Source organism: Pleurodeles waltl, chromosome 8 (genome assembly GCF_031143425.1).
Source record: "Pleurodeles waltl isolate 20211129_DDA chromosome 8, aPleWal1.hap1.20221129, whole genome shotgun sequence".
Lineage (NCBI taxonomy): Eukaryota > Metazoa > Chordata > Amphibia > Caudata > Salamandridae > Pleurodeles > Pleurodeles waltl.
The window spans coordinates 107,743,587-107,768,082 of NC_090447.1; positions in this window are offsets into that span (position 1 = coordinate 107,743,587).

The window sequence follows — 24,496 nt, forward strand, 5'->3', positions numbered from 1 at the left end:
ATAGACAAGGCCATGCCAATGGGCTGCTCCATTGCGTGCGCATATTTCGAACAGTTCAGCGCATTTTTGGAGTGGGCACTCCATGCCAGTCACCAGGCAGGGGGAAAAATGCATTATTTGGACGATTTTCTATTCATAGGAGGGGCAGATGATGGAACATGCGCCAGCCTCCTGGAAGCTTTCCACGCACTGACAGGAGAATTGGGAGTCCCTTTAGCAAGGGACAAGACGGTAGGGCCAGCCACCTCACTCGTTTTCTTAGGCATAGAACTGGACACGGTCACAGGTACATCCAGACTTCCACATGAAAAAGTAACTGGGCTGAGAGCAGACATCAAGGCCATGTTAGGCAAACAGAAAGCAACCCTTGGCGAATTGCAGAGCATGGTGGGCAAACTTAATTTCGCAACCAGAGTGATCCCAGCAGGCAGGGTGTTCGCCAGGCGGCTAAGCAGGTTGACAGCAGGGCTGCACGAGAAACATCACCACGTAAGACTAGGAAGTGGGGTAAAAAAGAGACCTCTCCATGTGGTACTCTTTTCTGGAGGAATTCAATGGCCGGCTCATCTGGAGAGAGGGCTGGATAGCAGCGAGGGAGATCTCACTGTTCACTGATGCCGCGGGGGCTGCGGTTTTGGGGCCATCCTTGGTAGGGAATGGTGTGCGTCCAGATGGCCGAACAGGTGGCTGGAGCTAGAACTATTCCCCATCGTGGTAGCCTTAACAATATGGAAATCTCAGTTACAAAACTTAAAAATAACCTTATGGTCCGATAACTTAGGCGTGCTCATGGCCATAAACAAAGGGTCCGCATCATGCCCCAACACGCTGAGATTACTAAGGCGGCTAGTTTACATCCAGTTAAAAAACAACCTGGACATTAGGGCCAGACACGTAGAGGGCACAAAGAACTCACGGGCGACGCACTTTCTCGTTCCCAGATGGACAGATTCAGAAAACTCGCTCCAGAAGCAAGCCATAGGATGACATCCTTCCCAGTAGAGCTATGGGAACTGGCAGAGCAGACCTGTCCATATTAGTACAGACCGCCTTCACGCCAGAGACACAGCGGAGATATGACATTTATACCAGGGTCTTCATGGACATTGGGTGCTTAGAGTCATTAACCAACCCAGCAGAAACCAGGCTTGCAGCAGAACAGTTCATTATGTGGGCCTTTAAACAGGGGAAAACAAAGTCCTGGGCACAGGCACACCTGGCGGCGGTGGCCCACTACTCAAAACTACAAATGAGCACTGACCCCACTGCCTCGCATTATCAAAACAGCAAAGAAAGGCTGGAAACGCATAGAGGGATGCAAAAAAGACACCAGACACCCCATTGATTTTAACAAACTAACCCGGTTAATAGATTCCCTTCAACTCATAGCTGAGAACCGGTACGAGCAACTAGTGTTCAGAGCAGCCTTCACCACAGCTTTCTTTGGGGCATTCAGAGTGGGCGAGCTGGTGGCATCAGCCAAGAGTTCAGGGGGAAACTCCTGCTTGCAGATAGGGGACTGCCAGTTAGAACCAGACGGGGTGCGCTTAACACTGAGCCGATCCAAAACAGACCAACTGGGCCAGGGCACTAGCATTATGCTAAAAGGCATAAACCAACCAAAGTATTGTCCCATGTGCAGCATAAGAGAGTATTTGCAGGTACGCCCTACCGGGCCAGGCCCCTTATTCAAGCATGTCAACGGGGATCACCTGAGCAGATTCCAATTCACTGCAGTCATGCAGAAGGCAGTAGGGAGGGGAGGTTTTCTCCCAGCAGAGTTCGGTTCCCATTCATTTCGCATCGGGGCAGCCACCACAGCCGCCGCCCTAGGGTTAGAAGCAAACGCAATCAAAGCAGTTGGCAGTTGGCGGTCCAATGCTTACAAGGGATACATTCGCCCTCACCTATTGTGACGGTATCTTGTCATTTCAGTGGCGGGAGCACTCCCCAAGCTCACATGGATTATAGGGCACTCATTCATAGCCAGGCTTCAAACATGGTGGAAGAGAAACAAAAAGTTGAATGCAAGGGACAGACCCGCAACCACGATCCAATGGTGGGGTTTTCCAGGCATGAAATGGGCACAGCTCCAACCGAGCATGGAAAAAATATTAGACCCCTCGTATGAACACCCGGATATAATAATCTTGCACCTGGGGGGCAACGATTTGACCACACTGGGAAGAAAGGCACTCCTCAACAACATTAAGGAGGTGCTATGGAGCCTTACTAGGCGGCTGGGGAAAACCACCATCATCTGGTCAGAGCTAATCCCCAGGATCACATGGCGTGGGGCAACATCGGAAAAGGCGGTGGATAACTCCAGGAGGAAGCTGAACATTGCGGTCGCAAAGTACTGCAAATACAATGGTTGGGAAAGTATCCGCCTTGGCTTGATCCACCCCAGGCGACCAGAGCTCTGTGCCCGGACGGCGTACATTTGTCAGAAGAAGGGATGGGCATCTTCTGGTCCAACCTGGCAGCAAGCATGGTATAAAAAAAATACAAAAAATAAAATGGGAGCCGCTCCAAAGAGGGGAGCTCCCAGGAGACGTGAGCCTCACTGGCAGCGTGGCGGAAGACAGATAAGGTTTTACCAAAAATTCATTGGAAGACACACCTAGTAAGGGGGTGTGCGAACAAAAACCACACACCTTGGGATGCCTCACGGCAGGGTGTAAGGTGGCACAGTAAGGGGACTAAGCGGAACACGGCACTTGGAGCCCAGACCCGCCAAGTCGGATGGCAGGGCATAGAACACGCCAGGTAGCGAGTTGGGCCTAATTCCAAGAACGGAAGGCTACCCCCTAATAAACAACATTGGTAAAACAAACGCTATCGGAGTGAGACTTTCCATTAAACGGAAGGTGGGACTGCCTAAAAATTAAAAGGACAAAAGGATGCAGGACAAAGGTAGGCCAGGACTTGAAGGCCACCAGTCACTCATTACAAATTGTGAAATGTAGAACCTAGACGTGTAAAGTTTAAAATGAAAGAACTAAGAAGCTAAACGTTTTATTTTGTCATATGTACTAAACGCTTTTTGATCAGTGACTGGGTTTCATACTCAATAAATATGTTAACATTGGGCAGTCACACGTTTGCTTGTCCACACTAATAAAGCGGCCAAATGAAATCCACTATATAAACGTTGTCAAAGTACGTTTCTATGCTCATATGTTCACGGGCTGTATAGCATGTCAAGTGCTCTCTATTGTCTGCTCTGTAGTGTGCCAAGTGCTGGAGTTAGTGCGCAGCTACCATTCAGGGGAAGGACTGGGACATACCACTCAAAATTGCAGCAGGCACAGTGGCTTAAGGAACCCTCTGCCTAAAAAACCTTTGAGTGAGTCGCAGTCCTGCCACCCCAAGACTAAGCACCGGGAGGAGGATGGATTGCAGACTCCCCACACTGTGCTTGCGGCACTGACATCTGCTCAATAGCCCACACAGCAGCAGGAAGAGAGCACCACTAAATTTAGGCCACATTTGGAGACTGCGCACTGACAAAAGTCTTCTCCCTGCCTGTGGGAGATTTACATATAAGTAGCCTACACAACATATGTCAAAAATACTCTGTGTGTGGGAGAGATGCCGCTGCCCCAGTATGTGGTGAATTACCCCCCCTCACTGCGTGGGATTTCACGATAAACATCTCGGAGGAGAGGCTGTGCGGAGCCCCTGCCCTGAGTGCGCACCCTAGAAGATGCCCTCTGGCGCCCCCTTGGAGCACAAGTGTGAAGGACGACTCCTTTATAAAAAAAAACACTGCCACGTCACTTTCTAAAACCTACATATCTGCACTCTGCTCTGCCAATTAATAAGCGTTGGCAAAACCAATAGGTTTCACCTCTTTGCCAATGTTTTATTCCCTCCTTTGACCTCCTCAATTCGTAGCAGAAGCTCGCTGGGTCGCCTACAAATTCCTTCAATAAAACACTTGCAGGGATGCAAATGCTGTCACAGTTGCTGCAAAAACCTGCTTCTAAAGGCATCACCATCTCTGCTGGTGCAAGAGGTGATTGCTGGCTGCACGATATGGAAGTGCGTGCTCCGGCTGAGGGCTGTGATATACATGTTTTTGTTCAGGTAGCAGCCCCCCTGCCGTCTCTTATACTTTCCCTGTTTATGAAATATAGATGGTACCAAACTCAACGTTCGGAGACTAAATGGCAGAGGTGACCGTCTCCACAGACCTGCCTTGTGCCTCGTGCATGCACCTAAACACGTCACTAAGCAATCTGTCAACATGTCAGCAACACATGTTTTGTAAAAAGCTTCCAGTGAGAATAATTACACGGGGAACTGTGGGGGCCTAGATCCACACCAAGAAGAGGAGAGAAACTTGGTGGGGAGATTTCCTTTCCCTTCACGCAAAAGTGAAAGAAGACTTTGACAAAGGAGAACATTTAGGGGGTCATTACAACCCTGGCGGACGGTGTTAAAGCGGCGGTAAGACCGCCAACAGGCTGGCGGTCTTTTTTTGAGTATTAAAACCATGGCAGTTACCACCATGGTCATCCGCCGCTTCTCCGTTCCGCCCGCTGGGCTGGAGACCTGGGTCTTCAGCCCGGCGGCCGTCACAATACCGCCGCCGGTATTTTGACCCGGCTTACCGCCGTGTATTTCCAGCGGTAGGAAACGCCATGAAATCCATGGCGGTAAGCACTATCAGTGCCAGGAAATTGCTTCCCTGGCACTGATAGGGATCTTCCCCACCGCCCACCCCCACCCCGACTCCCTCCCCTACCCCCCCACCACCTCTGCCACCCCCCAAAGGTGGCAGGGCCCCCCTCCCCACCCCGACATTACCTTACACATACACACCCGACACGCACGCAGGCACCACCAACACACTTACACGCACACACACTGACATACATGCCAACATCCACACACACAGACATGCACACCCACCTTCAAACATACACGCACACATCCATACAGTTATACCTACAGACATACACGCACTCATTCCCAAAACACACAACACCCCAGCAAGCATACACGCACTCACACACCCTCCTACATACACAGACGCACACCCCATGCACCCACACAACACACAACACTCCCCCACCCCCCTCCCCTAACGGACGATCGACTCACCTGTTCCGTCGATCCGCCGGGAGGGGACGGGAGCCATGGGGGCAGCTCCACCGACACCACACTGCCAACAGAACACCGCCGCGCAGAATCACAGGACGTGATTAGCTGGGCGGTGTTCTGTTGGCGTGGCGGTGGAGGTGGAGCAACCTCCACTTCCCCGCCGCCCGCCAGCATGGCTGTTGGCGGCTCTCCGTCGGAAAAACGATGGAGGGCAGCCAACGGTCATAATACGCCGAGCAGCAAACCGCCACTACTGGCGGTCTTCCGCACGGCGGTCCATCAGCGGTCTTGCTAAAAGACCACCGAGGTTGTAATGACCACCTTAGTGTGTTTGAGCTTCGTTCATGTAATCCTCCTCCCAGCACACCACAGTAAAATACCTGTTACAGGGTGAGGGAAATGGCTTCTCAATTATTAAAAGATGCTTTGATATTCTCTAGGTCTTTACACCCCCATACAAATGTGACTGCTTATTATTGTTTGAATTATTTGTTGTGACCCTTCTAGTTTGTTTCTGTTCTGTAGGTGTCTAGTGTATTTCTTGAGAAAATTGTATAAGCCATCCAGCAACTCAAATGGTGAAGTGGTGAAAGTGGTATTGTATTAGAATTAGCATGGACGATTTAAATTATGATGCTAAATGTAAACATTTAAATGTTTTGCTACAGATAGGAAAAGAAGAAAAGTAGAGATACTTTAGTTATATGCAAAGCCACTGGAATTATATAGCAGGAAAAGACAACATTCTAACGCAGGGTTAACCAATTTATATAGCAAAAAAGGCCAGGTATAAATTTACAATGCCAAGAGCTCTAACTCAAAAAATGCGAGACCTATTGCACTGTAAATGCTTGCTAAGAGTAGGCATTGCTCCTAAAAAATGTTTTCACCAACATTCATAAAGGGGAAGGGATACCTTGGGAACCCCTTCGCATTTGCGAATGCATTACCACCCACTCGGAGCTGGTGGTAAAATGTGAATGCTTTGCGACCACTTTTTGGTCGCAAAACATTCCTATATACCACTGCGAGTCAGTATTAGGAAGGGATGCCGTAAACACACGGCTTCAGAATACAGAATTGCAAACCTAAATTGTGATTCGATAATAGTTAACAAATAGGGCTTGATACAAACAGAAATGCTTTTTAGTGGCAGCAAACAGGCCAATTCTGTGAATTAGTTTGCAACCGCTCTAAAGTTTTGTACAAGTGGCCCTAAAAACCAGAACAGACTAAATTCACTAACACCAAAATATTATAATATATTATATATATAAGACAGCGCGCACTGGATTGTATAATTAACATTAATCTGAATATCAATTGAATTTCAGCACTGCCCACTGCCTATTCAGTTGTGTACCACAGTGCTTAATTTGAGCCAGTGGTTGTTGGTGGGGCCCACTGGCACTTGTTTTTGGGGACTGGCACATTTTTTTCAATATCAGACTTTGACACCGAGCAAAAAAAAGAAAAACACAAAAAGGGGTAAGAAGTAGGTGGAAAAACAAGGACAGAAAACAGTTTTAAAGGGAGAAAGAAGGGAAACTTAGAAAGGGATGAAAAGCACCCTGGAAGAGTGAGAGGAAGGGTCAGGGAGTGCCTGGCGGTTGATGAATGAGGCATGAGGTATAATTTAGATAATGGCCCGAAAAGCCTTCTTAGGGGTTCTGCATATCCGTGTAAAATTAAAAAATATTAACCAATTAATAAAGTGTATATACGTAAAGAAGCAAAATGTGTAACTGAACATTTTTAAAACGTTCTATAAATATGAAGGAATTTGAAATTGAAGGCTAAACATTAAATTAGTATTGTCAGATTGGTTCCTGGGAGCAGTGTAAGTGCATCAAACAGAACGTGGTATGGATGAAGAGTTGCCATCATTGAATTTAGAAACCCTCTAACTTTTCTAATAAAATTAACATTTGATATTTTTTAATTATTTGTTTGTGAATTAAATATAATGTTTCATAATTTGTGTATTTGTTTGATGAATTCTTGTTTCTGTATTTTTGTGTGTATTGTTTTGCAGGTTAAATCATCAAAAATAGATAGGCTGGGGTCCCCAGGTTCCAATAATGACTCATTGGGGGTCCCCAGATTCCAATACAGATGAATTGGGGGTCCCTGTGTTTCAATAATAATTAGGTGAGGGTCCTTAGAAGTCAAAAGGTGAAGAACCACTGATCTAGACTATGCATCCTTGGTATTCAGCACTATTGATATTTGATAGTGCTGGCTGAGGGCTTTTCACCAAAACTCTGTGTCCCGGCACTTCTTCGCTTTCAAATTAACCAATGGAAGCAGACCATTTAAAGGACCAATGGAAAACCCTCAAAGGCGCTTATTCATAACCCTTCTCCCAGGAAAGTTGTCAAAGTCTCTTTAAGACTCAAACAAATTCCCCTTAGATGCAGTGGCGGCCCGTCCTTTAGGGCGGAGGGGCCATGCCCCCCCACCTTTTGCTTCTCATGAAGAGTGTCTGTCAGGCTGTTCAAAGGTCAGCCTGACAGACACTCTCCATGTTCAGCTCAGGCAGCCAGGAGCAGACATGCGCGATTTGCGCATGCTCCTGACTGCCTGAGCTGAACTTTGCTGGGCTGAGGAGGTCACAGCTCCTATGGGCGTGACCTCCTCGGCTCACCAAAGGTGCCTCGAGGCCCTCCCCTGGGTGACGAGGAAAGCATCACCAATTGACACTCTCCCTGGGCACTTCAGTTTAAGCCCTGAAGTGCCCAGGGTGAGTGTCAATCAGTGACACTTCGTCACAGAGTGGGGTGGGGTCAGCAGTCTCACTGACTCCATCCCACTCTGTGACGAGGCTGGGACTGCTCACTGAGGGAAAGCAGCAGTCCCAACCCTCCTGGGACCTGGAGGCTGAAGGTAAGTGTGTGTGTGTGTGTATATGTGTGATGTTTTAAATTGAATGTTTGGTGTGCGAGTGCATGTTTGAGTGTTATGAGTGTTGTTAATGGATGTGCGTGCATGTGTGTGTGAAAGAATGAGTGTGTGCGATCTCCTAAAATGAATGTTTGGTGCGTGCGTGCATGTTTGAATGTTATGAGTGTTAATGGATGTGCGTGCGTGACTGTGTGTGAAAGAATGAGTGTGTGTGTGTGTGTGTCCCGCCCGCCCCACTCCCTCCTAAAGCTGCCCGCCGCACCACTGCTTAGATGAAAGTTTAATTAGGGCCACCAATTCTCTGTCCTCAGACTTCTTCACAAGTATCTCCAGCTGTGAACCAAAAAGCTTGGAGCCCAAAAAGATAATGTGCATCAGAAAATTCTTTTGCAAAGCATCCACCTTCCATGCTCATATCCAAAATTCTTTCCTCGCCTCCACCTTTGAAGCTGTTATTGCTGCCGCTGCCCTAAGTGGGTCATAGGAAAAAAAATCTGAGAGATATCAAGTCTGCTGCTCCATCATGGAAGTAAACAAAAAGTGACGGTTGGAATGTTTGAATCAAATGCACCCTCTGGTATTTGCTTGGGCCACATCCCAAACCATCATTATTTAGCACACCATGCCACCTCAGTTTGGACTGCATGCCAAGCCGACACTGCTACTAAATTACGGGTTACATTGCTAGGCTCAGACTGCTAATGATAAAAAGCATGAGGCTGCTTGGTTAATCCCACTTAGTTTCAAAATGTCCATTGCTTTTCATAAGATTAGGTGTAGCCTTAATGACAATGTGCCACCTTCAGGGCTAAATATGAAGAGTTTTGCAAGCTCAACCCCTTTAAAATCATTGCAGTGATCAATCAGTATACTTACACCAGAACAAAGGGGGTTATTTTGGGTTTGGAGGGCAGCCCAACATCCACCATTGGGGTGGAGGTCATAATATCTGTATGCCCTGACATGACCACCACTTGCCATATGCCTTTAGAGAAGTCACTACCGTGATGGCTTCTCAGAAGGTGCTGAAAGTTTGTTTAGCAGTTAGCATATTTCACGTGGCTGCTAAGTAAATATATTTGTTTTACAAATATGAGCTCCCAAAGTGTTTTATAAAACAAACAACTAATGACCCTGGCACTCTGGAAGTTTTCTCTCTGGAAGTGTGGGGGGCATAGCTTTAATTGTCTGCTCAGGTCCTCCAGATATTCTCTGGAGGTGACAAAGTGAGGTACTTACACTTACAGCCACAAGTCTGTCAGAGCATTGGTATAAAGGTTCTACTGTTGGACCCAAATGGCTTCACCAGCAGAAACAAGACGCCCAACTCAACAGAGCAGGTGGACCATCAGTTTGATGGACAGAGACGGCACCCTGCCCCATTTGTGACAGAATACCCTGTCTGCCAAACTGTAGATGGGGTGCTACATCTTCCAATGAGAACATTACTTTAGCAATAGGTACTAAACCACAGGACTTTAATCACTCTGAAGCTCCACAACAAATAATATGCAAGAAAGGATAAGTTACTTACCTGTAAATCCTAGTTCTCTTCCAGGGGTATCCTCATCAAAGTCATAAACATTGAATATTCCCACCCTTGTGCGGGGACCCCGGAGCATATATAAAATACACACATATAAAGTATGAAATATGCATGAAAACTATATATATATAGCATTTTTAGTAGACACATTTTTCATACTAAACTCATATATACATGTGTAAAAACAGCAATGCAGGCTATAATCATAAACAGGCTAAAATGCTTTATTTCTATGGAGTTTTTTTTTTTTTTTTTTAAATCTCTACAAAATTACAATAAGAGAATACATATCTACCAAAGCCCCACAAATGGGCTTAGGGAAATAAGCAGTAGTAATCATTAGAGAAAAAGAGAAAAAAACGACATTGAAAAACAATGGAGCATTCTTAGCCAATAGGCTGCATGCAGGTTAACACAGGAGAACCATAAAAACTTTGGCACCGTGCCTTTAAGACCCTGAGCACCTCCAGTATCCCACCATGCCTCAGGGGTGAAGGAGAGGTGACAGTTGGTTCACAGTTAGGTCAGTACTTTTTTACGGTGACAATCTGTGTAGCCGATTCGAAAGATAGTCTGTCCTGCACTTCTAGGAGACGTGCGTCCGGGGAGGAGGGTGGGTTGTTTATGACTTTGATGAGGATACCCCTGGAAGAGAACTAGGATTTACAGGTAAGTAACTTATCCTTCTCTTCCAGGGGATCCTCATCAATAGTCATAAACATTGAATAGATTAGCAAGCCCATCCCTAAACTCTCCGGACTGTCTAATAGAAGTGCAGGAATAGATATGTATCATGCAAATAAATTTCTCAGAGAGGCCTGCCCCACTTGGGCATCTGCTTTTGCATCTGAGTCCAAACAGTAATGTCTAGTAAATGTATGTACAGACTTCCATGTAGCAGCCTTACAAATCTCAGATATTGGAACATTGTTAAGGAGGGCAGCAGTAGCCGCTTTTCCCCTTGTGGAATGCGCTTTAGGTCTAGCTAGTAGTTGTTTGTTAGCCAACTGGTAAGCATTAACAATACAAGAAACTATCCATCTTGATATTGTTCGTTTAGATGCTGCCTCTCCTGTCCTCAAATGACCATAATTTACAAACAAGTGGTTGGAATGTCTAATCAATTTTGTTTTATCCAAATAAAATTTCAGCACTCTTTTCAAATCTAGGGAGTGCAACGCCTTCTCCGCCGGAGTCACCGGATTGGGGAAGAAAGTCGGTAAAGAGATAGTCTGATTGATGTGGAATTCTGACACCACCTTCGGTAGGAATGATGGGTGAGTTCGCAGAACCACTCTATTGTCGTAAAAAACTGTGTACGGTTCTTTGGAAGACAAAGCCTGAATTTCACTGACCCTCCTCGCGGAAGTAATGGCTACCAAAAAAGCCATCTTCCACGTAAGGTGTTACAAAGAGGCTTTGTGAATAGGTTCGAAAGGAGGGCCCATAAATTTTGACAGTACTATGTTCAGTTCCCATGGAGCGGAGGGTTTCCGAATGGGTGGAAAAACTTTTTTCAAACCTTCCAAGAAATCCTTGACTACTGGTTTCGTAAAGAAGGATTCCTGAGAAGGTGACTTACGATAGGCTGTAATGGCAGACAAAAGTACCTTAATAGACGATACCTGCAGACCAGACTTTGCCAGATGGAGTAAGTAAGACAGTATGACGTCCTCCTGAGCCCGTATGGGATTCTGACCTTGCTGACAGCACCATATGTAGAACCTCTTCCACTTAAACGCGTAAGAACGCCGCGTGGAAGGTCGTCTGGACTCTTTCAAGATGTTCATGCACTCCTGCGAGAGCCCTAGGTGCCCATACTGCAGGAATTCAGGAGCCATGCTGTCAAGCTCAGAGAGGGTAGGTTGGGGTGCAGGACCCTGACCTCCATCCTGCTCAGAAGATCCGGTCTGCACAGCAGTCTCCTGTGAGGTTGTTCCGATAGGTTGAGGCGATCTGTGTACCAGAATTGACGGGGCCATTGTGGAACTATGAGAATCATTCTGGTGCTGGATCTGTAAAGTTTGTTGATCACTGCCGGTATGAGGGGAATAGGTGGAAAAGCGTAGAGAAATATCCCTGACCAGTCGATCAACAGGGCATTCCCTCAAGATCCCGGACGGTAGAACCTGGATGCGAAGTCTGGGCATTTCTTGTTTACTTCGTCTGCGAAGAGATCCAATTGAGGCCGACCCCATTGAGCGAAGATGTCTTCGATGACTTCGCCATGTAGGACCCAATCGTGGGTGTCCTCTAGGTGTCTGCTCAGAAAATCTGCTTCCACATTTTGTTGACCTGAAAGGTGAACCACTGTAAGCGACATTCCTCTGGCCAGGAGCCAATGCCAGATTGTTTGGGACTCCCGAGATAGGGGTTGGGATCTCATTCCCCCTTGTCTGTTCAAGTAATACATTGTGGTTGTATTGTCCATTTGTATTAGTAGAGATTTCCCCTGAATCGATGGAGCAAAAGACTTGAGAGCCAGATGGACCGCTCTGAGCTCCAGCAGATTGATGTGATACTTTTTTTTCGTTGTCGGACCACAGGCCCTGAGCTTGAAGGGGACCTAGATGAGCCCCCCATCCTTGAAGAGACGCATCCGTTACCAGAGTGTTGGATGGAATTACCTAGTGAAACGGAGCCCCTACTGATAGGTGAGGTTTGTGCATCCACCATTGCAATGACTGACGTGTTACTATCGGTAACCGCACTCTGTCCTCCCAGTGGTCTGTCCTTTGACTCCAGTTGTTTTCCAACGCCTCTTGGAGGGGCCTCATATGTAGCCTGGCATTCGGGACAATGAAAATGCATGATGCCATGGAGCCCAGCAGAGATGTCACCTGACGGGCCGGGGGGCAGATTTCAGGCCGAATGTTAGCACTTTGAACTGATAGTGTTGTGAGGCTATCTGGAAGCGCAGGAATTTCCGATGCTTGGGAACTATCGGGATGTGAAAATATGCATCCTGCAGGTCGATGGAGCACATCCAGTCTCCCTGATGTAGCTGAGGGAAAATCTGGTGAAGGGCCAGCATCCTGAACTTTTGCTTTCTTATGTACTTGTTCAGAAGCCATAAGTCAGGAATCGGTCTGAAAACGCCCTCTCGGCCTTTTTTCGCCACCAGAAAATAACGGGAGTAAACCCCCTTTCCTTTGTGTGCAAGTGGAACTTTTTCTATTGCCTTCTTTCGTAAAAGGGCGAGAGCCTCTTTGCGCAATAGGCTGACGTGAGATGGATTGCATTTGACTGGTGGCAAGTGCGGTGGAGGTTGTCGAAAAAGAAGAGAGTAGCCATTTTCGACAATGTTGAGCACCCATTTGTCTTTTGTGATAGAGCGCCACTCGTGAAGAAAATCTGTGATACTTACCCCCCACCGGGGTGGTGCACAGTGTTGAGGGAAGCGAGTTCTCATTGCTTGGCCGGCGCTTTGGGTGTGGACTGTTGTGGTCTACTTGACCCTCGTTCCCTTGTGGCCTTATGAGACTGAAAGAGAGGGCGTCCCTGCCTTTGCTGTGGCCTCTGGGACCAGTGAGGGGTTTGAACCCTCTGCTGGAAAGGACGCCTGTCATAAGGTCTATACCTCCGCCTGAAGTCCTTCTTCCTTTCCAGGCCTACTGCCCTCATGGTGTCCACTTCAGTTTTCATGCGCGCCATTTCTTCGTCCGTATGGGTACCAAACAGCGAGTTCCCGTTGAATGGAAGATTTAGGATGCGCAGTTGTGCTTCCTGTTTTAAACCAGTCAATCTCAGCCAGGAAGACCTTCTTGCACAGATTCCATGTGCGTACCCATGTGCAGCTAAGTCTGCCCCATCTGCCGCTGCGCTGATGACTTGGTTGGATACCAGACATCCCTCTTGCAGGATCTCTTGGAAGTCCTGTCTGTCCTCTCTAGGTAATTTTTCTGTGAACCTGTTGAGAGAGTCCCACAGAGAACGGTCATATCTGCCTAGGAGTGCAGACAAACTGGAGACCTTCATCAAAGATGCCGCCGTGCCGCACATTTTTCTCCCCAGAGAGTCTAGATGTCTGCTCTCTTTGTCCGGTGGGACCGTGGAGGATGATGCCACTGAGTGAGTTTTTCGGGCTGCGGCCAGTATGACTGAGTCCGGCGGCGGATCCGTTCTTCGGAATAAAGGATCTTGCTCAGGCGCTTTATATTTTTTCAAAATCCTAGAAGGAGCAGATTTGAGGGTGGCTGGCGCCAAAAAAGTGTCCATGGTTGGCTGCAACAGACCAGGCACTAGCAGCAGTAGCTTTTTCGAAACTGCTCTATGCTGCAGAGTCTCAAAAATGACTGATGAGGTGGTTGATGGTTCTGGAACCTCTATATTTAACTTCTGTGCTCCCCTGAAAAGCACCTCATTAAAGGTAGTGATGTCATCCACCGGTGGAACTCTAGCTGGTGGAGAGTCTGTTAAGGTGGGGGAGTATCGTCTAACGGATGACCCTGACGATGACCAAGAGGGCGATCTTCTGTGTCTTGATCGTGACCTAGATCGTCGCTGGGAACGTGACCTGCTGTGAGACGCTGTAACAGAGCGCCCAAGCCTCGTGGGCGGTTGGCGAGAAACAGAACGAGCCCGTCCTGCCCGCGCTGTTGGTGATGGTGTTCTCGGGAGAGAGGCAGTAGGTGAGTACATCCGTGAATACTGCGAATCCGGAGAGGCCGTTGGTCTGTTAAGGCTCTCCTGGTGACAAATTGATGGGTGAGACATGCCCCGACGATGCCGCTCTCGAACGAGATGAACCACTCCTTATGGAGACCACTGGAGATGGAGTAGTCTTATCTGCTGGCGGAGGCCGATGTTCTGCTCCCTGCAAGACAGGTAAAACCTGTGTCGACGTCGACAGCCGTACTGGCGTCGAAGGGAGTGCCGCTGGTTGTTCCTATCTCGACGTTGAGTGCCTCGACGTTGAGTGTCTTGACGTCGAACGGCTATCTCTGGACCTTGACCTGCTTGCCGTCGTGTGCCTCGACGTGGAGCGGTGGGCGGCCGACGGCGGATGTCCTCGCTCTCACCGCTGTGGCAATTTCGACGCCGTCTCTCTTGACGTCGAGGGGTGCGAGGCCTTCGGCGGCGAATGGGCGTGCCGGTGAGAGCTCGATGTCGATCGGCGGTTTGCCGTCGACGGAGATATGCCCCTGCGATGGCCATGTTCTCTCGACACCGTATCCTTCGACGTAGGTCGGGTCGCCGTCGACGGCGATCTATGGCGGTGAGATGGTCATATTCGCTCGACGCCGTATCCTTTGACGTCGGTCGGGTCGCCGTTGACGGCGATCTATGGCGGTGAGATGGTGGCAGCGACGACGTCGACGGTGAACAAACAGGTATTTTCCTACCTGCTGACGTCGACCTAGCCATTCTCTCCTGAGAGTGGCTTGTTGGCTGCCTGGGAAGCGAAGAGGATGATGTTTTCTGCCTCTCGTGAAGCCCATGAAGCCTGATCTTTTCTCTATCCTTCAGAGTCCTCTTTGACATGTTCTTGCAGTTTTTGCAAGTGTCAGGGCAGTGACTCTGAGGCAAGCACACAATACAAAGAGTGTGAGGATCTGACTGGGCCTTCTTCTTCCCACAGGAAGGACATTTCACAAAAAGTGAAGGCATTTTTCTGTCAGGAAAAAACTTCCAAACTCAGACAATGATGTTAGATGTCGAGTAAAGTAGGAAAAAACGCTGTTTTAAAGTATTTTTCTGAGAAAAACTCAGAAAAACTGAGAGCTCAATGCTCCAGGATCCTCTCAGAAGAAGCCGGAAAAAAGAACTGACCTAACTGTGAACCAACTGTCACCTCTCCTTCACCCCTGAGGCATGGTGGGATACTGGAGGTGCTCAGGGTCTTAAAGGCACGGTGCCAAAGTTTTTATGGTTCTCCTGTGTTAACCTGCATGCAGCCTGTTGGCTAAGAATGCTCCATTGTTTTTCAATGTAGTTTTTTTCTCTTTTTCTCTAATGATTACTACTGCTTATTTCCCTAAGCCCATTTGTGGGGCTTTGGTAGATATGTATTCTCTTATTGTAATTTTGTAGAGATTTAAAAAAAAAAAAAAAACTCCAAAGAAAGAAAGCATTTTAGCCTGTGTATGATTATAGCCTGCATTGCTGTTTTTACACATGTATATATGAGTTTAGTATGAAAAATTTGTCTACTAAAAATATATATATTTTTCGTGCATATTTCATACTTTATATGTGTGTATTTTATATATGCTCCGGGGTCCCCGCACAAGGGTGGGAATATTCAATGTTTATGACTATTGATGAGGATCCTCTGGAAGAGAAACATAGGTGTGGTGGAGATTCTGAAACTCAAGCAACTAAGGGCCTTATTCAGAGTTTGCGGGACAGGCTGCTCTGTTGCAAACACATGTCCATGAAGCCCTCAGTCCGCTCTCCCTATTTAGAGATGGACTCACTTTAAATATTCTGCCAGTGGAACCCTGTTGGCTCCATCAATGAAAGACTTCCTTCCTCCAACAACCAACAGAGTAGGGGGCGTTGAAAGAAGGACAATGCACTGCCATTCCTATTTAGGGTGAGATGTGTAATGTATTTTTTTCATAATCATCACTGCCACAAAAAAACTGGTGAGACAGAGGAAAAAAACTATAATGACCCTCATACCCTGGAAGAAAAATCCCAGGAAGTAGAGGATATTCATTTTTGTTTTTCAACCTTGCACTTTGGGCATTTGTTTTTGAAGAAGAAAGGTTAAACGTTTGGTAAATGGTCAATAAAACTGAGGGCATCTGTTCATCAAACAACCAGCACATTGGAAGGAAACACCACGACAGTGGTTCCTTTCAATGTATAGAGGTGACTCATTGGCCAGCGGTCATCTCTAGACTTGGCAGGCAGGAGCCATCAAACTTTAAGTCAGGCCCTAAGCTGAATTGTGAATACTGCACAGGTCCGGCCACAAGTATGGTTCCTTTATCTTACTAGTGATAATACCTTGGAAACACTTGAGCAATTGCCTATGTCTTTTAAGCACATGTTTAAACAAATATCAAAAAGGGAAACAGTAACAAAGGTTGAACAGCACACTAACACCCTATGAATAGCATCATTTGTATATTCCAGGAGTAGGGAGATCATGGGCCTATTAGTCGTCTCTATTAAAACACCAGTAATCTTAGGGGGTAAAGTACTAAAAATATTGGTACCTAGGCTTCTGTAATGTATGGGCCAAGGCAGTAGTGGTATGGGTCCTTCTCCGGAATCTGTTTCTTCGGGACAGTTGCACAATACTTTATAGCCCACCTGGTAACCACATGGCTACAGAAACTACAGTCCATAATGAGCTCTTTAATCTGCTTTACTGGTCACACAATGAACACAGTTTACAGCAAATAAAAACACAGATTATGCATTAATACACATATTATTCTGATTAGAAGGGCCTGGCCGAGAAGCACTGAGGATCTATGAGTGGTTTACTGTAGTGTTTATGTCAAACTTTAGCACTCAATAAAACTGAGTGCTGTACTTATATAGATATTAGAACAAAAGGGCGACCCAACAAGCCCCTGTGAGCTGGGATGTGTGACTATAGTAAGGTAAACAGCAAACAAGGGAGTAATTCAAGAGGAATAAGGTTTTACAATGGTTCAGATACACAGTAAGTGACAAAAATAATCAAATTCCGTCAATTCATGCCCTGACTCAAAATAATACACAACAGACGCATGTAGTGATTAAATCATAAAGAACTTTTATTCACACACCTTCTGTTATTCCTGTTTGAATGATTCCCTTGTTAGCTTGTTACCTCATTGCACCTACATAGAGCCCCTACCTGTAGGTGGACTGTTGGTGCTTCTGCAACGGAAACCAATTAGATAAGTTCCGCCAATAAGAGTGACTTTCCATATTCTATAAAGGCATATTTTTGTTTATATGGTTCTATACATCGATCATATTCTTCTGAGTATATTTCTCAAAATATTCAAGCAGCTAACTTTACCATTGTTGGAAATCTCCCCCTGAGAACAGGGAATGCAGTCAAAACAGCAAGCGGGCTTTCCCTCCTTGGCAGCTTGCTGATAAGCAGAGGGACAACTCTCACTGCAGACTGAGCGCGGGACCTGAAGGAGGGACAGAGGGTTTAATAAAAAAATATCCCAGAAAAAGTACAGCTTTAATAGAAAACTATCCCAGGCAGAGTACAGCTGTAATGGAAACTATTAGAGAAACAGTACAGCTTTAATAGAGGATTATCCCAAGCGGAGTACAGCTTTAATGGAAACCCATCTCAGCAGAGAACAGCTTTAATAGAAAACTATACCCTATAGACTACAGTTTTCATAGATTAACCATCACAGGCAGAGAACAGCTTTATTTGAAAACTATCCCAGACAGAGTACAGCTTTAATAGAAAACTACCCCAGGCAGAGTTGAGCTTTAACAGAAATCTATCACAGAAAGAGCACAGCATTAATAGAACACTATCCCAGAAAGAGTACAACTTTAATGGAACACTATCCCAAGCAGGGAACACCTTTAATAGAAAACTATACCAGATAGACTACAGCTTTAAGAGATTCACTGTCTCAGGCAGAGAACAGCTTTATTAGAAAACTACACCAGGCAGAGTACAGCTTTAATAGAAAACTATCCTAGCCGTAGTACAGCTTTAATAGAAAACTATTTCAGGAAGACAAATGTTTTAATAGAAAACTATCCAAGAAAGAGTATATCTTTAATAGACAACTATACCAGATAGGATAGAATACATATTTAATAGATAACCATCCCAGTCGGAGATCAGCTTTCAAAGAAAACGTTTCAGGATAGAGTACAGATTTTTTTTAAAGAACTACCCCAGGCAGAATACAGCTTTCATAGAAAACTGTCCGGGACAGAGAACAACTTTAATGGAAAACTTTCCAGAATAGAGTACAGATTTAACAGAAAACTATCCCAGGCAGAGTACAGCTTTAATAGAAAACTTTCCAGGATAGAGAATAGATTTAACAGAAAACTATCCCAGGCAGAATACAGCTTTAATAGAAAACTACCCCAGGCAAAGATTAGCTTTAATAAAGTACCTTCCAGGACAGAGTACAGATTTAACAGAAAACTAACCCAGCAAGAATACAGCTTTGATAGATAACTATCCCAGGCAGAGTACAACTTCAATAGAAAACTGTTCGGGACAGAGAACAACTTTAATGGAAAACATGCCAGGATAGAGTACAGATTTAACAGCAAACTATCCCAGGCAGAGTACAGCTTTAATAGAAACCTATCCAAGAAAGAGTACAGGTTTAATATAAAACTGTCCCAGGCAGAGTACAGCTTTAATAGAAAACTACCCCAGGCAGAGTGGAGCTTTAACAGAAATCCATCCCAGAAAGAACACAGCTTTAATAGAACACTATCCCAGAAAGAGTACAGCTTTAATGGAACACTATCCCAGAAAGAGTACAGCTTTAATGGAACACTATCCCAAGCAGAGAACACCTTTAATAGAAAGCTATACCAGATAGACTACAGCTTTAATAGATTCACTGACTCAGGCAGAGAACAGCTTTATTAGAAAACTATACCAGACAGAGTACAGCTTTAATAGAAAAATATCCTAGCCATAGTACAGCTTTAATAGAAAACTATTCCAGGAAGAGAAAAGCTTTAATAGAAACCTATCCCAGGCAGAGTACAGCTTTAATGGAAAAACTATCCAAGATTGAGTACATCTTTATTAGAAAACTATACCAGATAGACTACAGATTTAATAGATATCCATCCCAGTCAGAGATCAGCTTTAATAGAAACCGTTCCAGGATAGAGTACAGATTTAACAAAAAACTATCCCAAGCAGAATACAGATTTAATAGATTACTATCCCAGGCAGAGTACAACTTTAATAGAAAACTGTCCGGGACAGAGAACAACTTTAATGGAAAACTTTCCAGGATAGAGTACTGATTTAACAGAACACTATCCCAGGCAGAGTACAGCTTTAGTAGAAAGCTTTCCAGGATAGAGAACAGATTTAACAGAAAATTATCCCAGGCAGAATACAGCTTTAATAGAAAACTATCCCAGGCAGAGAGCAACTTTAATAGAAAACCTCCCAGGACAGAGTACAGATTTAACAGAAAACTATCCTAGCCAGAATACAGCTTTAATAGATAACTATCCTATGCAGAGTACAACTTCAATAGAAAACTGTCTGGGACAGAGAACAACTTTCCAGGATAGAGTACAGATTTAACAGAAAACTAACCCAGGGAGAGTATAGCTTTAATAGAAAACTTTCCAGGATAGAGTACAGATTTAACAGTAAACTATCCCAGGCAGCTTAAAGCTTTAATAGAAAACTATCCCAGGCAGAGGTCAGTTTTAATAGAAAACATCCCAGGACAGAGTACAGATTTAACAAAAAACTATCCCAGGCAGAGTACAGCTTTAATAGACACTTTCCAGGTTAGAATCCTGATTTAACTGAAAATTATCCCAGGCAGCGTACAGCTTTCATAGAAAACGACCCCAGGGAGAGATCAGCTTTAATAGAAAACCTTCCAGGATAGAGTACAGATTGAACAGAAAACTATCCCAGGCAGAGTACAGCTTTAATAGAAAACTATACCAAATAGACAACAGCTTTAATAGATAAATATCCCAGGCAGAGTACAGCTTTAATAGTAAACTATACCGAATAGACAACAGCTTTAATAGATAACTATCCCAGGCAGAGAACAGCTTATATAAATAACTATCCCAGGCACAGGGCAGGTTGAATAGAAAACTATCCCAGCACTGTACAGCCTTAATAGAAAACTATGCCAGGAAGAGAACAGCTTTAATAGACAGGTATACCAGGAAGGATACAGCTTTAATAGAAGCCTCTCCCATGTAAAGTACAGCTTTAATAGAGAATTATCCCAGGCAGAGAAGAGCTTTAATACAAAAAGAACCCCAGATAGACTACAACTTTTACAGAAACCTATCCTAGGCAGAACACAGAGAGCTTTAAGCGAAGATATAGACCAGGAAACTAGAAAAGGAAGGACGAATGCAATACTGTTGCCTTGAAATAATCCGGTCAGTTCTTAACTTAGTTTCTTAGTTTCTTGCGTGTTTCTTCCCGACAAACTGCCTCTCTCTCTCTTTTTGCTTCACCATGCAGCTAAGGGCTTGATGTACGAATTACTGTTTGCAACCAGTACTTTCACGGCTAGTAATATATTTTAGGCCACATGTACAGAGTATTTTTGTTGTCGCAAACAGACTGATTCGCAGAATCATCCCATTCGTGACTATAAAAATGCTTTTTGGGATGTACAAAGCCCAAATTGCGATTCGGTTAACTTGCTACTGAACCGCAATTTGGGTTTTGCAATTTGGTATTAGGAAGGGGCGTATTCAATGCGTCCCTTTCTAATACTGAATCTGAATGGTGTGTATGATCGTTTGTGACTGTGAATGAGGTCGCAAAATAATCGCAGTTAGCACCAGTTTCAAATTGGTGTTAACCCATTCGCAAAGTCCCCTTCCCCTTTGTAAATGCATGCAAAAACTTTTTTTGCAGAGCAGCTAGTGATCCCACAGTTCACTACCTACTCGTAAAAAATTTAACTGAAATTATTAATTATTTTTTTTAAATGCATCCCGTTTTCCTGTTAGGAAAACAGGTAGCGTTTTAAAAAAAGATTGCATTATTTAAAAACAATCACAGACATGGTGGTCTACTGATACCAGCAGGCTACCATCCCTGTGATTTTTGCGATTTCCAATGGTTCACAAATTGCAACCTACCTCATGAATATTAATGAGGTAGGTCTATTTGCGACCCTCCGGGAATCGTAAAAGAAACTCAATAGAGTTTCTTACATTTGGAATTGCGATTTCCCAATTGCTATTTGCATGGAATCGCAATGAGGAAATCGCAATTCCAAACGTTCGTACATGTGGCCCGTGATGATGTAATCTATGTAGTAATAGTGAAGTTCATAAAATTGTGAGTGGTGTGCAATCCAACCCGCTTATGAACTGTAACATAGGTTGCAAATTGTGACTCACTAAGATCTGTGTTTAATGGACAAATGACCGATACACCTCTCCACAGTAATGGGTAAAGTTATGAGCACGGCATGAAACTGAACTTCAGTCGACCCAATTCTGAGAACTATTACTGTTTTGAACTGGTTTGGACAATGTGCATTAATCTCAATGCTGACTTTTCTTTACAGAATACTACAATATTAGCAGCACAGGTGCCCTCTTTCGCAGTTGTTTTTAGATGCACCTCAGGACATCACCTTTGCAGAGCAAGCCTTGATCACCGGCTCTGCAGACAATGCAAGCATCCCGGACAGCAAACATGTAATATTTCATCTGAAATTCACCTGCATGACACATTGTGCTCATAGCCTAGACAAAGACAATGGGCCTAATTCTAAGTTAAACCTTTGGTCTAAACTTAGACCAAAAGTCTAACTTTACTAGTAGTAAAGTGAGACTTTAGGTCTAAAAATAGCCTTCAGGTCTAAACTTAGACTTTTGTTCTAAGTTTACCTCTGTGAATCAGGCCTTTGGGTTTAATTTCCTTGTGTAAAATATGAGCACACTCACAGACTGCTGTAAAAACAATAGAATTAACAATGATAATTGAATGACAGCATATCAGAGATCTTCTTTTCAAGCACAGAAGTAGATGTGAATCAGGATATTGTATCCGGACCACTGATGTTATTTTCCACTTTCCTAAACTGCTGGGTTTGAGGGCCTGATGAAGGAGTGGGGCATCAGACAAAGTTCTGTAAATCTGAGAAATGGACTAGTCCTTTACTGGCCCACTATCCCCAGGTGCCTGACACAATCCAAGAACTGACAACAAGAAAGAAATGAAAGGCCTGTGTGACAGAATGTTACAGACACCAGATGGAGACCCAAGAACAACTCACCACCCTAGGAGAAGCACATAAGAAATGCAAGACTAACAACAGCAGTGCCAGAACCCTTCTTCTCAAGGCCAAGATTCATGCTGCCTGTTTATGGTGGTAGCTACCCCTCAGATACAGCGCTAAGAACAGCAGCCCTACGCTGCTAACACGGGAAAGGAATTTGCAGAATTCACTACGAACCAGATTTACAAAACTGGCCACGAAATACTGGGCACAAATTGTTACCAATACTTTTGCAACCAGTAATGAATTATTACAAACTGACCTATGAACCAATAGGTTTCGACATATAATTTTGAATCATAATGGGTCATAATACAACCTCATAAATATTAATGAGGGAGGTAGCAATTTGCAACTCACAACTATTAGAGGTCATTAGAGTGATGGTGCCCTGCTTCGTTCAGCAGACCACAATGTCTGTGATAGCTTTTTAATAAAGAAAACTTCTTAGTTTTCAATTCAGCCTGTGTTTTGTAAAGGAAACAGGGATGTGAGTACATTTTTTAAAACTTGTTTCCCAAAGTTTGTTTGTGAGTTGAGAGCGGTACTTCTAGACCACTGCCTACTCACCTGTGCTTCCTATAAACATTATTTGTTTTTACTTTAGAGGGGGATCCCATATCTTTTGCAAATATTTTACCACCTTAACCTGGGAGTCTGCATTTTTTAAATACTGTATGACTTGGATTTCGGTTGTAAAACATTGATTCATATTAGACTGAATAGTTGAAAGAGACACCTATAGTACACCAGTTCAAAATGCTAAATTTGTATAGGGTAACAATCCCATTTTAAGGGTTAATAAAAGTCTTCAAGCTCCTAAAATTGAATTAGTACATTCAAAAAACATTTTAATGGTCGCAAACACTCATGTTATAACTACACCATGAAGTAGTACAATGATTGTAGGACTTAGCATACTCATGCCTTTGTGAATTGACCCCTAAACATCTACAGTATAACAGGCATATACAGTTAGTACAAACAAGGAGGGACTGTGCCCTTTTCCCACTTTTGCTAAAAGGGAGTTGGACATTTCAAAGCTGATTCATAGAGGCATTCATAATTATGGGGAGTGGTACACCTGTAGCACACCTGTAGTATGACTTCACATACTCCTAAATGGACCTGTGAATTGACCCCAATAGTTGCTGTGTTTTCACTTCTCTGTCATACCAAACCAGTCTTTTCCTTCTCTTATGGAGGTGAATCTTCTACACTCCCCTCCCTCTGTCTTTAGCCGCTACTGTCAGTGACCCACATGTCATGCATCTCCTCACGTGATTTGCAACATGTGCTCACCTTCTGTTCAGCTGTAGCTAATCTGCAAGAAAGGACTAAAGGGTTGTTTTGGCAACCACATGAATACAAACATCCTGTCTGGGCCCTATTCTATAATGTTGTCCATGTTAGTTGTGGGCCAATTTCTGTAATCCAAACTGCCTCAGGAACCCAAGGGCCAAGGGACTGCTCTAAGATCCCACAAGGGATCCGAGAGACAAATCAAACCACAATCAGTCAAGGTGGTAAGACCCAAGATTCTTGGATCTTACCACCTTGTGGGATTGTGGCTTGATTTGAATCTTGGAGCTTGAATGTTAAGAGTTGAACTGTGATCAGGTCACTGATAGGACTTGCTCCTGTTTTGGGAGACTACCTATACACCGTAGAAGTGAGCTGGATCACAAGTTATAATTGAGCATAGTGAATAATACTTTTGCTGGAATGGTGCCACAGGGCACTGCCCATATGAAACCCTATAACTTCTCCTGTGTGTCCCTTCAATAGAGTTGTACCATGCTAGCCAGGACCCCAGTAATTATGCTCGCACCCTCTAAATTTGGTTGTTGGATACTGTAACATTGTATTCCACTCATAATTCGCATACCTGTGCCCCCTTATGAGTCCCTAGTATATGGTACCTAGGTGCCCAGGGCATTTGGGTTCCAGGGAATCCCTTTGAGCTGCAGCAGTTATTCTGCCACCCATAGGGAGCTCATGCAAAGGACAGTGCAGC